This window comes from Sinocyclocheilus grahami, unplaced genomic scaffold (assembly GCF_001515645.1).
Source record: "Sinocyclocheilus grahami isolate Dianchi unplaced genomic scaffold, SAMN03320097.WGS_v1.1 scaffold834.1, whole genome shotgun sequence".
Lineage (NCBI taxonomy): Eukaryota > Metazoa > Chordata > Actinopteri > Cypriniformes > Cyprinidae > Sinocyclocheilus > Sinocyclocheilus grahami.
This window is the reverse complement of record NW_015506013.1, coordinates 186,946-200,525: the sequence shown is the minus strand read 5'-3', so window position 1 is coordinate 200,525 and position 13,580 is coordinate 186,946. Positions and strand designations below refer to the sequence as shown.

Here is a 13,580-nt window from a genome sequence, read left to right as displayed (position 1 = left end):
ATCCCTCTCTTACCATTGACTTTCATAGCACTCACCCGGATAAACCAGCCCCGAGACCCCATGGAAGACCCCGGCGTCGTCTGCCTCCTCGCATCAGGGGGCGCCCGCCCGGGGGGGGGGGGGGGCTCTGTCACAAATCAAGCCTCTGTGGCTCCCTCCACCCCATGCCTGAGACTGATTACCTATACAGGTGCTTATCATTATCATGACTATTTAAGCAGTGCCTATCTTACCCTCGTTGTGAAGTCTTGTTTTTGCTATTGCTGACATTTCTGAGCGTTTATACCTTATTTGATTACCTGTTGCCTACCTGGATTGTATAGACCCGTCTGATTGTTCACTGCCTGCCTCTTTGACTTTGCACTGTTATTGGATTTCCTCTCTTCTCTGTCTGCCGCCTGCCTCGACCCTACGTTACCCCTGTATACTGTTGATTGAACTTTGCCTGTCTGATTGTTAATAAAGCTGCACATGGATCCCAACGTCACCGAATCCTCATTGCAGTAACTGCTTATTGTGACTATAGCTACATTTTTAAATCTATTCAAAGTCCCAATAAAAAATGTGATGCATATAAATTTAAACAGTCTTTCAGAGTACATCTTCATATGATAATAAACCCACACAAGATGGATGTATATTAAAAATATTCTGCTATTCAACTGTCCAAATATATATTTTCTTTTTGATCATTGATACTAGTTTGAGAGAACTGAGACAAATTGAATATCTGGAAGCAAAAGGCTTCATTGTTGTAATATGGTATTGAGAATGTTGGAGTGAGACAGAAAAACAGGACATAAAAAAAGATTTCAACCATAAAGTCCATTTTCCAAGCTCCCTCAGCACAATCCTCAAATGGAATAGAAAAGAAATCCCTTTCTGCAGTTATAAAATTAAACACGTGTGATCCAAGAGTACAGGCAGTATACATGTGTCAAATCAAATTACTGGATTTTAAATCCAAACGCACAGCAATGTATGTATACCCTGCCCAGCTGTCTTCACAAAGGGCAACAAAGGTAAAACAAAATGTCCTGGCTCACAGAACAAAAGAAGAGAGAGCAAGCCAGGCCAGCAAGAGGGAGCATGGGGCCAGAAGTGAGATGAAAGGCTGGAAGTATAAAGCAGCAGTAGGTGGTAATGGCTTTCTTTATCTTAACTCAGCCATAAAGAAACAGCAATGCCGTAAGTGATCTGCTTTTCTGACAGAATACTTGCTGTGTCAATGGTGGTAAAAGGCCATGCTATACTAAACACCCTAGCTTTGAGAAAACGACCCAGTAACAGGGCTGATTGATTACTGTCGGATAGCAGGTGTCAAATACACAGGTCTCTTGTGGTTCAACTCTATTCTGCTGATGGACTAGTGCATAGAACATTCCAGCAGACAAAACATGTTTGTAAGGTCTTTCTGAACGGCCTCTCTTTCTCTGGTCTTTCTGAACGGCCTCTCTTTCTCTGTATGTGTCTGTACTTTCATGTAAAGGTGAAGTGGGTAATTTCTGTGCCACCTGTGTCAAATCAAACTAAACTGAAAATTTCGAAATTACTATTGGTCTGACAAACAGATTCCACCCTAAACCAAACCATTGCTGTGTCAGGCTAGTCAGAATGTTAAAAAATGGACACAAGCAAAAAAGCTACGGTTAGCTAAATATTTTTTTTTTGTACAATCATGTCTGCACAGATGAGTAAGGAAAAAGCACTGTAACATCAAGTATTGTAAATTACACACATCACCTTGACAGATTAAGGACCCCCTGAAGGTGAAATATGGCACATCTGATAAAACTCTTTAGGGTAGCTGCAGGATTCTTGTCCAATTTCTTGAAGGCCAAAGCCTAAGTGAAACAGAGGGTATTCACACAGTGCATAAACACTGTAATTATGCATTACACAGGTTTTCTGTGTGTATCCTTAATTATACCATAGTTCAGAAAAGCAGATGCAAAAAGCCATCTAACTGAGATAATAGGTTAACAAAACAAGGATTTTGTCATGATCACTCTTGAATGAACTTGACAGAAATTTCCATAAATACCATGCCATTGAAAACTTGTAAAAAGATTTCTTTAAAAATTATATGCACACTACCCTTTAAAAGTTTAGTATCGGTAAGATCTTTAAACCTCACCAAGGCTGCATTTATTTGATCAGGAATACTGCAGATACAAAATTGTTGAGAACTATTATTAACATTTATATTCTATTTTAATATATTTTAAAATGTAATTTATTCCTGTGATGACGAAGCTAAATTTTCAGCCGCCTTTAAGTGATGATCCTTCAGAAATCATGTCGATATGCTGATCTGGGGCTCAAGTAACATTTCTTATTATTATCAATGCGAACACTAGATAACAAGCAAGCAAATCCCAATACCCTAATAGCTTTTTAACAGCATGTTGCCCTATCCAGATAATCGTTAGGATTTAATAACACCTTTAGTAGCAAAATCTGCATACTACAAGTTAAGTATCAAGCACATTACCGATACACTGTATAGCTTTAAACAACAGCATATCACAGACTTAAACACAGCTTGATGGAAATAATCATACACCTAGGATGTGTTTAATGAAACAGCATCCTCAATACTAGATGAGCCTTAAGCAGCAAGCCTGCTTCATATCAGACAGTCTTAAACAGATTTAAAAACAAGCCTCAGCTGTGGTAAGTTTAAACGGTAATGTTAATGTTACCATGTGTCAAAGTACAACCAATAAGCCTAAGCTACGGCGTGCCTAGCAAACCAACATGTTACTGAACAACTAGCCTTAAACAACCAGCAATATTTGACAATAGCATATTTGCCAACATAGCGTTAAGCGATGAGAATGAAATAAACTTAGCAGGAAATGTTGTTTAATATATTTATGGGGGAAGCATCACCCCAAGCGAGGAACCAAAGGAAAACCACAAATGGCGATTACATGCTCTAGACTACGTGTTGCTCCAGCTGTATGAACACAGATGCGTAAATGCTGCTGCAAATATGCTTTTTTCAATTAGCAGACCAGGTAATATACACAGCGATATGGATTAAAACAGCATTCACTTATCTTAGATGTGGATTGCAGATGTTCTGAAACACGCTGCAACAGTTTGATTTGCAAGCAGCGATGCTTAATTTGCTCCGAAGCAAGCTGAAAAGCTGCTGAATAATACTGAATACAGCTTATATAGGAATGCCGCGATAGGTGTCGTATTCCTATAGGTAGATGTGATCAGCTGAGAATCAGCTGATGCAAGCTTGATTCACGTGACCTGCCAGAACTAACGCTAAAGCTTAATTTATAAACACACACACACAACAGGAGTGGTCTTGAGGTTAAATATCCATAAATGTTCTTTAAGCATACTTGTGCATCAAATTAGGCAACATTGTGCCATCTCGTAATTCACATAAAAGCACCTCTTCAAAGCAATAGTTCAGCCACACAAAAAAGTCATCAGGCTGAAATCTCATTTAAGTTTATATACTATTAATCTATCAATACAGTCAGTGCCTCAGGTAAGAATCATGGATCTCCTAAAAGATTACATTTCAGAAACAGCACCACGGTCCAACTCACTCCACATCAACTGAATCATGTGCCAGGCATGACTTAAAGCATCTTGGGAGAGACTTTGAAGGTAAATACAGCTCAAGTTCAGGGTTGAATGATTCTAATAACTTTGTGAGTGTCTAGTGCTGTGAGACTCTCTTGCCTTGAGTTAAGACAAGTTAAGTTAAGACACACAAAGTACATTTTACACTAGAGGCTTGTCAGCTAAATTTGGGCCTGACAGACTTAAACGTTTTTGGCTACTTAATAAGGCTAAAATGTGAGCACATCAAGATTTCCCATGAACTTGTCTTGAAAAGCAAATGCAAAGACATGGTATTTGATGTAAAGCTTTAATCTTTTGATTTTTGCACAATTTAGCATAAGAAAAGAATTCTAGTAGAAAAACTTGAGTGGTTTCTATCAGCCAACATCAGATTTGTTATGCTAGATATTTTAGATTAGATATTGATTTTTTCCCCCCTCATTTCTTGGGTAACAATATACAGACACACACAACATTTATTCTGATAATTTGCCTGTAGCCATTATTTTGATTTCATTTCTTGGTATACTTCAGGTGTTTTCTCTGTTTTTGTAGACTCCTTTTCAACCTCCATGGTGCTGGTTTAAAGGAATACTTCACACAGAAAATAAAAAATGTGTCATTACTTACATGTTATTCCAGACTTGTATATGCTATTATTCTTTCTGTGGAACACAAAAGGGGAAATTACATGCTCCCATTTCCCATACAACAACAGTTCTTATTGACCATGTCTGTCAATATATAGCAAAATATAAAAATTAGATGTAGTCCTTTTCATTTGAAGTAGTATGTGTGGAAAAACTGAAATTCTGTCATTATTTTGCTGATAATCTTGCCTCCAGTGTCAAAGATAGAATCAGTGAGTCGAACTCACAAACTGGATCAGCTCGATTTGTGACTCGCCGATTCATTTATCCAGTCTCAGCAGTTCTCAAAGTTAACAGCTCACTGGAGGGGAAAGTTATCAGTGAATACTGGCTTAAATTGCAGTCTGTTCCTCACACAAAGCCAACCCAAGCTCATTGGGAAAACGTGCCTGTGGCGACAATTACACTGTTTCTTGCACATTTCACAACACTTTCAAGTAAAATGTCCACTGAGTTGTGCTAAAAGCACATTGTGTTTCATCTGAAAAAGATAACTGTGAATCTGCCAATGTTTTATTATGGTGGTTATTAACAGTAGTTTGGAAATGAAATGTCTGGTAAGTGGTGCTAAAAGGTTAATGCTCTATTGCAAATATAATGCAACGCCTACACTAAACGAGTGTTAACTAAAGCAAACATGAGAAAAAATGTATTTGCTGAAGCAACCATGCTGTTTTAGTTTGCTTTGATCTGTTATTGTGGTGCATTTCACAGGACTCATGCCGTATTGCAATGCTGTACCAGGTGAGCTACAAAGCAAGTTTATAATGTCTGAAAAGTCATATGGAACTGGTTTTGTGATGCAAACATATTAGTTTACAGGTCATGCACTATGTTACAAGTTCATAACGTAGTGTTGTGCAAGGAACGGAGCTATTTTTAGCTGTACAACAGTTCGTTTTGCAGCTTGATATTGAAAATTGGTGCATCTTACCATATTATTTTAATGTATTATCTTAATTATGAACACACTGGTTTGTAGTGCAAAGAGTTTTACCGTTTACTGCACGTTGTTATTCTTCTCGTTATTTCCCAAGCAGCTAATGATCTGGAAGTCTTGCCCATAGGCTTACGTCCGTGTTGAAGAAAACGGTGGTTAACTTAAAATTGCCAGTGTTTTTTACTGCCATTACCATTTCAGATGAAAAGTGCAGTGAATTGTACATTTTTGGAGTTTCACAGAAATGTAGAGGTAAATTTTTCCAATGCTGCAAAAAGCTATTATCCTTTAGAAGTTTTTGTAATGCAGTATAGTACACAAGTTGTATGAACTGCTTTTCATGGTGTTTTTCCCCCCCTAAGGTAACTATGACTATCATTGTATGGAAAAGAGCAGTGTGAAGACGCATCAAAAACTTTCCCTTCATGTTCAACAGAAAATAACAAAGGATTTGAACAACACGAGGGTGAGTAAACAATGGCAGAAGTTTTATTTCTAGGGTCCTTTAAGGTATTCATTCTATTATATATATACTATTTTTGTTCATTCCTTCATTCTAACCTGCCACTCCAGGTGCAGGCTTAAGTTAAGAATACCTAAAGCACTGGATGAAACACACTTGCTGACTGGCATACACTAATTCTAAGCCATACCCTTCATTGAAGAATAGTGTCCTGTGGGAGAGGTTTTCAATAATCCATCACCTGAGGTCACATATTCTCCTCACACACCAGTTCTCCCTTTTTCTTTTCTCACATGAGTCACTCCAGCATCTTACCCGCATACACTTCCCATGTTGCACAAGCTTGCACAATTCATACACCCTTTGCAGATTATATTTCACAGATTTCATTTCTTCTCTCTTCAACTTGACCTTAATCAACTCTGCACTAAAACAGTGTGCCTGCTCATGCGAAAGACTCCATTTAAAAGGGAAACTATGTGGCAACAAGTGTGCATATCATCAGTGTGAGCCATTTGAAAACAACAGAACTGTAAGCGCAATTTAGTTTGTAAATAACTCAGCGATGCTTTTATAGTACCTGGCCTTTTATTGGAAAAGCGTGACATTAGACATGATAATGGCTTCACTGGTTGGGAAATTATGTGGCACCGAACAGGCACTCAGATGAAATCACAGTGGCATGTGAATTATCTACAGTCAGGTTAAGAGTGGTGAAAAATGACTGGAAATCACGTTCATCACAGGTGCTAATATTGCAATGTGTGACATTTTAAGATGCTTAGACAAGCACTTGCCTTGTGAAGAATATGACTAGACGCAGTAAAAGATGCTGTAAAATTAAATAGTCCAGACTTCGGCCTATGCCTTGAAACAATCACAATCAATAAAGAACATTAAAAATTGGATGGACTAAGCTGTCCGGCAGCACAACAACTGCTTCTGTAGGTGCACCTATTATCTCTTTATCGTATACGGATAGGGAAGGTAAATTGCTTTGTTGACATCTTAAGGCTGGGCATCAACAGCTGCATAAAATCAGGGAAAAAATCCCATTCCACCACAATTGTCAATGGAGACAAGCCTTGTAATGAAGAAAAATAAATCACATTGGGTTTCATGAGAATGATTTTTATGGGTCTAGCTGGGGAAGAACTTGGCACATACTGATTAGGGCACTCACATAAATAACTTCAAATCAAGTTATGTAGGCCTAGCAGAATATGTAATATACAGACTGTTGGTTCTTATTAAACAACTTAGCTTCAGCTGGCTGATGGATTTAAACTCTAATGGGAGCTTAAGTAATGAGATGGTATGAGATGGCAAAAACCATGATGCAAAAGTATTTCTTAAAACATGCTTCTAGATACTTTTAATTCAAAATAATGAAGACTGGAATTAATGAACATGATTTCAAACAACTAAAACCAAGATAATTGTATACACGAAAGAACAGACAGAGCAGGGGCATTATACACTGCTTAAAAACACATCTTAACATCTTTAAAACAAGAAGAAAATTGCATAACAGTATTCCAGAGGATATATTTTGTTGTAAAGTTGCATTAAATTTCAAGCATAACTCTGTGAACCTAACCCAATTTAGAGAGGCAAGTAATTTGCAAAACTGCTAATTAGGTAAGAAACTTGTATTAACAAAACTATTTTCAGTCTTAAAATCTTTTTTACCTTCTAAAAAATAAAACATTTTAAATTGAAAACAAAAATAATGCTAATTAAGAAAATGATTTGAGGTACAAGAACCTGTCTTTTCAATCACAGCTATAAGGTCATTGACAAATTGTTGGTGAATGCTTTGGAAAATGTCAGCAAACATGTCACTTGCCATTTCAAGTGGAAAATGCAAGTGAGAAAGGTTTCCAAACTAATTAAAAAAACTAACAGAAAATAACATTATTTTTGAAACTTAAGCTTTTATTCACACAAACTGCACATGAATGTGTATCATCAAACTAATTTAAAAGTCAGTGTAGACACAGTAGGCCTATTTCAAGGGACAATAATGGCTGCAGAATAAACTTCCCCATGTAGTCAGCAATCTCAAAGATGTATAAATCCTGAAATTCCAAATAGTGGCAGCGCCTAGAAGCAACCAATGTAATAAGATTTATCTCCCAAGAGCTATGTCTTATGCCCTCTCAAAGTTGGGCTTGAGAGTCAGAAGTACAACCAAGTGCTGGAGGGCATGAACTTCAAACCTCCACAGTCATTTGGTAAAAGCCACAACAATAAGAATAGATTAGAACACTTCAGCGACCATAACGTGCACCAGAGTATAAATATATCCAATTTCTCCTCAGGGGACCACTTCCTCTGGGGTCAGCAAAGGTAACAACCTTATTAAGATATGACAGATTTATAAGAAAGATGCTGTGTAAACAAATGTTTGTCACTGGACATGAGAAATACCATAAAAGACTAAAGGGTCTGTGAAAAAAAACAAAAAACAAAAAGAAAGATCACAGGTAAAATAATGTTCATGGTATTTAGTGGGAAATCATAAATGAATAATTAATTACAAATGAAAATGTTATCATAAACTCCTTTCTTCCATAGAACACAAAATGTGAACTTCTGAAGAACATCCTGGTTGCTCTTTTCTATTGTCAACTTCCAAAATGAACAACAGCTAGAGACTCACCACGCCTTCAAAACAACCCAACCAAGGTGCGTAGACCAAAAAGGTTTCCCAAAAAGTAAAATACTTGAAAACGTCCGCACACTCTAAAAAAACATCATGTGCTTTCTTAAATCAAGATGGCTCCTAGTTCCAACATTGTTAGCTTGGCATTGGAAATGGTGAACATGTGACCGAAACATTTGCCTTGTTGCCTTGTTCTTTTCAGTAAATTGCTTACACTGCTTTCATCTCGCTTGTGACTTTTTCAACTTCCAAAATGACAATGAAAAGCACCATAAAAGTACAGTGGTCCACACAACTGCAATGTTCCAAGGCTTTTAAAGACATGCAATACCTTAATGAGGCAAACACAAAGTTGAGTCAGTTCTTAAATAATTCTAGACCAAATGTCATTGACGTCAAACCATCCAAAGCACCTTATTTTAAAAAAGTTTTTTTATTTTTATTTTTTACCATTATCACCAAAGACAAATGCAAAGATTACGATTGTTTTCAAACAGGTAAAAAACAGATAGTCCCACTCCAATGCATGCTTCTGATTGAGCCAATGTTACAGTAAAAAAGAGTTAATTAGAATTATTTCAATCAATCATGCTAAATTGCACTTCTAAGTTCTAATGGTTTTCCTCTAATCTGGACTTTAACTACAGATGAAGACATTTTATTTGTAAAAAAAAATGATGAAGTAATGAAGTAAAAAATTCATGCCGTTCATGACAGACCCATTATATTCAGACAATTCACTGTCTGTACCAGTAATGAGGTCACTGGATGTTTGCCTCATCCTTTTCAATGTATGCCCTCATTTGCAATTTGGTGCTTTCAAAAATACATCTGGCAGATGAAAGATTCTGATCGTTATTTTTCGTTATTCTGATCATTATTTAAAAACTGGAGCTGATTGTACTGTTAAAACTGCTCTCTGACAAGAAGTTCACTGTACACGAGTACAAAGAGCAAAAAAGTTTAAATTGAGAAATCAAGAAAAGAGTCGTGTCATGAATACCACTGAGCATAAAAAGCGAAATACTTTATTCAAGTATGATATTTATGCTAAAAGGATGGCAGAATAGGAGAGCTGAACACCCCCCTGAAATAATCAATGTGTAATGCAATTACGGTTATGCATTGTAAGATGTGCTAGGCCTATTAACAGATTGTTAATTAGATTTTTCCTTTCTTCAAGGTTTCTAAAGGACTAATGTATGCCAAAGAATGCACATCTAATATATGTTTATGTGGATTTACTTAGCTACACTTTGGGGACGCATTTGTCCTCAGAAGTGAGCTCAATCTGACAAAACCTTCCTTTGGGATATCCAGGGATGCCCTCAATTTGAAATATTATTCATGCATAAATAATATATTTATATATTTCATTTTAAAACTGCAAACGTTTCCATTTAAGGGTTAAGGTTAGTCGGTAGTATTCATAATTAGCTTTATATAAAAACAGTACAGTCTCTGGCTTGTCCTCATTTAGATAGGCTAAGTTAACGTGTGTGTGTATAGTACAACAGAACCTTCACTTCTTTGGAGCTATGAAAACTGCAAATCAGCATATCACCGAAAATGAACATCCTGCACATTTATTAACTTCCCAGTTCGGAGGCAATTTAAAAACAGTATTTTCAAACATTAAAAAACCTCCCCACTTCTTTCATACATTGTATATCAAAATGAAAATCTCTCTTGAATAATCAACTACATTGGTAATTTGTAATTAAAAAGAGCTTTGGAGTTTCGTGTTTGACAAAAAGAGAAAAATATGCTTTTAGATCAGTAATGCATCTGCAATCTATGAAAAAAAGTAATATGCTTTAGACAGAAAGGAAACATGTCATAAAACTTAAAAGCGGGACAGCCGACCTTGCAAAGTTTTTGGATACAGTAATAATGTTCTCCATCAGACTAACAAAGACTTACATACAGTAGTAGACTTACACAAACAAACCTAGAAAGCCAGCGAGAACTGAGAACATCAAAATGTTCATATGGTGTGATATTTTTCCTCTGTTCAAAGGAATAATTTCAAGAAAAATAAGAAAAGTTACAAGAAAAGTTTATCCAGCCATAAAAAAAACATCAAAAAGTGCTCATATTCAAGGTCTTTTAAAGCTGTTTTGTGTAAGGAACAGATCAAATATAAGTTATATATAATAGATATACATGAGCTATTCACTGCAAATCTTTCCTTCAGCTCTTAACATCATGCCATTCCACATATTTGAACAAAAACTAAGAGTTCATTTATTCAAAATTTCAAAGGGGCAAAAAAGTCATGACATGTGTTTTGCCTTGTAACTTTATTCACACAAGTTTTATTAAAATGTGTTTATTACATTTTTTTTATATATTCATATGAAATATATTTTGAGCACTAGTCCAGTGTATATTTTTCATTTCTTTTTACTAACACTAAACTAACACTTTTTACTAAAAGGTATGCATTAAGTTTTTATTAGCCATTTGCATAATAAATAGTCCCAATCTCTACACTGTAAAAAAAAATCCATAAAATATACGGTAAAAAAACAGCAGCTGTGGTTGCCAGAAAAATATGGTAGCAACATTTTAGATTTAACTTAAATTTACATTTAAATACCGTAATTTCATTAACTGATATAATGTTAATATACCAACCTATTGAAGTACTGAAATCTGTTTTGTAACTTTGTAATACACTGATAATCCCCCCCCCCCCAAAGCCGTAAACCTAGGGGAAACACTGATTAACCATTTAACAGGTTTTTACTGTAGCATTTTTACAGTCTTTTGCCGTTAAATTCATGGTAATTTTTTACAGTGTATCCTACGGTGCAAAAATAAACTGAATGAGTCGAATTTTCACTAATTGCTCACAAAAATATACATCATATGGATTTTTAAACTATTGGAGAGAAAAAAACAAGCATTTCCAAAGCCTTGCAGTCTTTTTTTTTTCCATTACACACACTGAACGAAAACAAATATTACAAAGTCTTGCACTGGCACCTCATGCTGTGCAAATGACTAAATGGCCAGAGAATGGATGGCAAGAAGAATTCCTTCAAGTCTCCTTACTGGCATAATATTTGCTATAGCGGAATGGTGATAGCGGTGGACTTCTTGAGATTCAGTGATTAGTTTGCCTTTCTCAGAGTGGGACTGTAAATTCAGTAAATCGGACTGGCTCACACTAACGGAAAAGGTATTGTCATGCAGATTACAGTCTGGAAATGGCCTCTAGAGGTATCCATGGACAGACCTCGCAAGTCCTTTCCAGGGACACTACATGGCCAAAAAGGAGTTTTAACTACTGAAGAAAAAAAACTGAAGTAGGATGAAACCCTTGTGCAAGCTATAGAAAATGCTACTTAATATGATCATATGTCTATGCATAAAATACAGAACATGATATACAAATAGACAGCCAAAAAAAAAACATCTTATTTTGAAAATAACAGACAAGCAAATAAACAGATAGAAAGCCAAATAAACAGACATGAAAAGCAGGTAAACAAATAGATAGATAAACCGACTGAAAGGCAGCTACACAAAATGCAGATTGATAGACAGATACAGTAGACAAATAAACAGAAAGACAAGTAGACAGTATCTACAGCACCTATCAGACGAGAAACAAACAGCTAGACAGAACGCAAACAGCTCAGACAGCTAGATAGACAAATTAGCAGATATATAGACAGACAGACAAACAAATAAAAAAAAACACTAATAAACATACAGACTTTGGCAAGTACAGTGTGTACAGCTGAAGTGGAAAATAGTCTGCTAAATATATTTTCCATCAAACAATAGCCTACAGAAGAAGAAAAATAAGAATATTACATGTAAAAACGTATATCCCATTTTACCATTCGCCTACAAGATGAACAGATTTTAACCCAATAATTAATCGCGTCAATATAACTATATAGGCTAGCATCAATCTGAAAACTAACACTGAGCAACTGTAAGGCGCATCAGTAACCTGCACTTTTCCGCTAATTAAAAACCAAAGCAAAGCTTAAGGAGATGCACCATGTCCAGCAACAGATACCCAACTAACGTAACGATACTCCATAAAATCCACTTGTCAATTTGAAGATCACAGTTAAGAGCCGAAAGATCCCGCCTGCTGGCACTCGCGCATCCGTGTTACAGAAGGAACCTGCTCGAGCGCATTCCATCCTTACAAATTCCGTCCGTAACGTTTCTCTGAGATACAGCTTTAAACAAACCAATGTTTACATCACGGCTGAAACTACTTCATCTGACGAACAGAATGTACAAGTAAGTTTTACACACGTTCTCTACAAGTGCTGACTCACTTTCCAGGACTTCAAGTTTCTTTTGTTAACAGAAGCGACGTACAAACACAATCCACGTTCTCGAAACGCTTACTTTCCAAAGGAAAAGTACGATCCACTCACCGAAAAACACGAATCCTTCGCGCGTCCTGAGCAGAGCAGTGCACGCACACGCTGTCTTCTATCTACACACACTCACTCCCTCATCTTCCACACACACACACACACACACACACACACACACACACACAAGCACAGCGAGCTGGAAAGTTTAGTGACGTCACCCACTCAGTTAAACGCCACGGCAGGAGTCTCGCCATCCAGCTGGAGGTTTAAAGGGCCAGAAGAGAGGTGATGACTGTTTTACATTTTAGATATAGTAGCTTACTTTATAAATATATGGCGAAACACCTTGGTAACGCTTTAGATTACAACCCGCAAAGAACTATGTAAGTATACTGAATTTACGGTGTACGTTTCTGTAATTATAGTGTACCTATAAAGAACATACGTGAAGGTATAAGGGAACAATGTGTTATTGGTAAGGGGGTAACAACTAGATATGCAACCTGCGTAAGTAAAGTGAAGTTACAGCGTAAGTTTTTTGTAATTATAGTGTACCTATTCAGTACCTCCGTGTATAGGCTACATAAGGGAATAATGTGCGAAGTTTGGGGAATAAAGGGGTAACAACCTGTAAAATTACAAATCATTTTTACTGTAATTATTTTTAAACTAAGAGGTGCTTATTCTAATATTAGGTGGTATGTATGGCCTAAACAACTATCTTATGTTTGGGAATGATTTAGAAAGTCGATATATACTTTTTATAATTTTATATTGGTATTTTATTATAGGCGTATAGGTATTTTAAATACAACACTGTAAATAGGTTGCTGTAAATTTTACAGTAACTTACTGGCAGCTGGATGCCAGTAATTTACTGTAAAAATGTTTACAGTATTAGTACTGT

At 36.3% G+C, this 13,580-nt stretch overlaps 1 protein-coding gene across 5 annotated transcripts in view; it reads right to left on the bottom strand.

Annotated features, from left to right (window-relative positions):
* The window catches only part of LOC107562715 (PTB domain-containing engulfment adapter protein 1-like), a 53,504-nt gene extending 40,612 nt beyond the window's left edge, over positions 1-12,892 (bottom strand). For 2 of the 5 annotated variants that reach the window (XM_016247413.1, XM_016247411.1), the window contains exon 1: positions 12,731-12,892. The gene's annotated coding sequence lies outside the window, so the exon portion shown is untranslated. Of the gene's footprint in view, positions 1-12,628; positions 12,709-12,730 lie in introns of those variants that run through there. The other 3 variants (XM_016247404.1, XM_016247414.1, XM_016247410.1) reach the window with 3 other exon arrangements.
* Between the last annotated feature and the right edge of the window lie 688 nt (positions 12,893-13,580).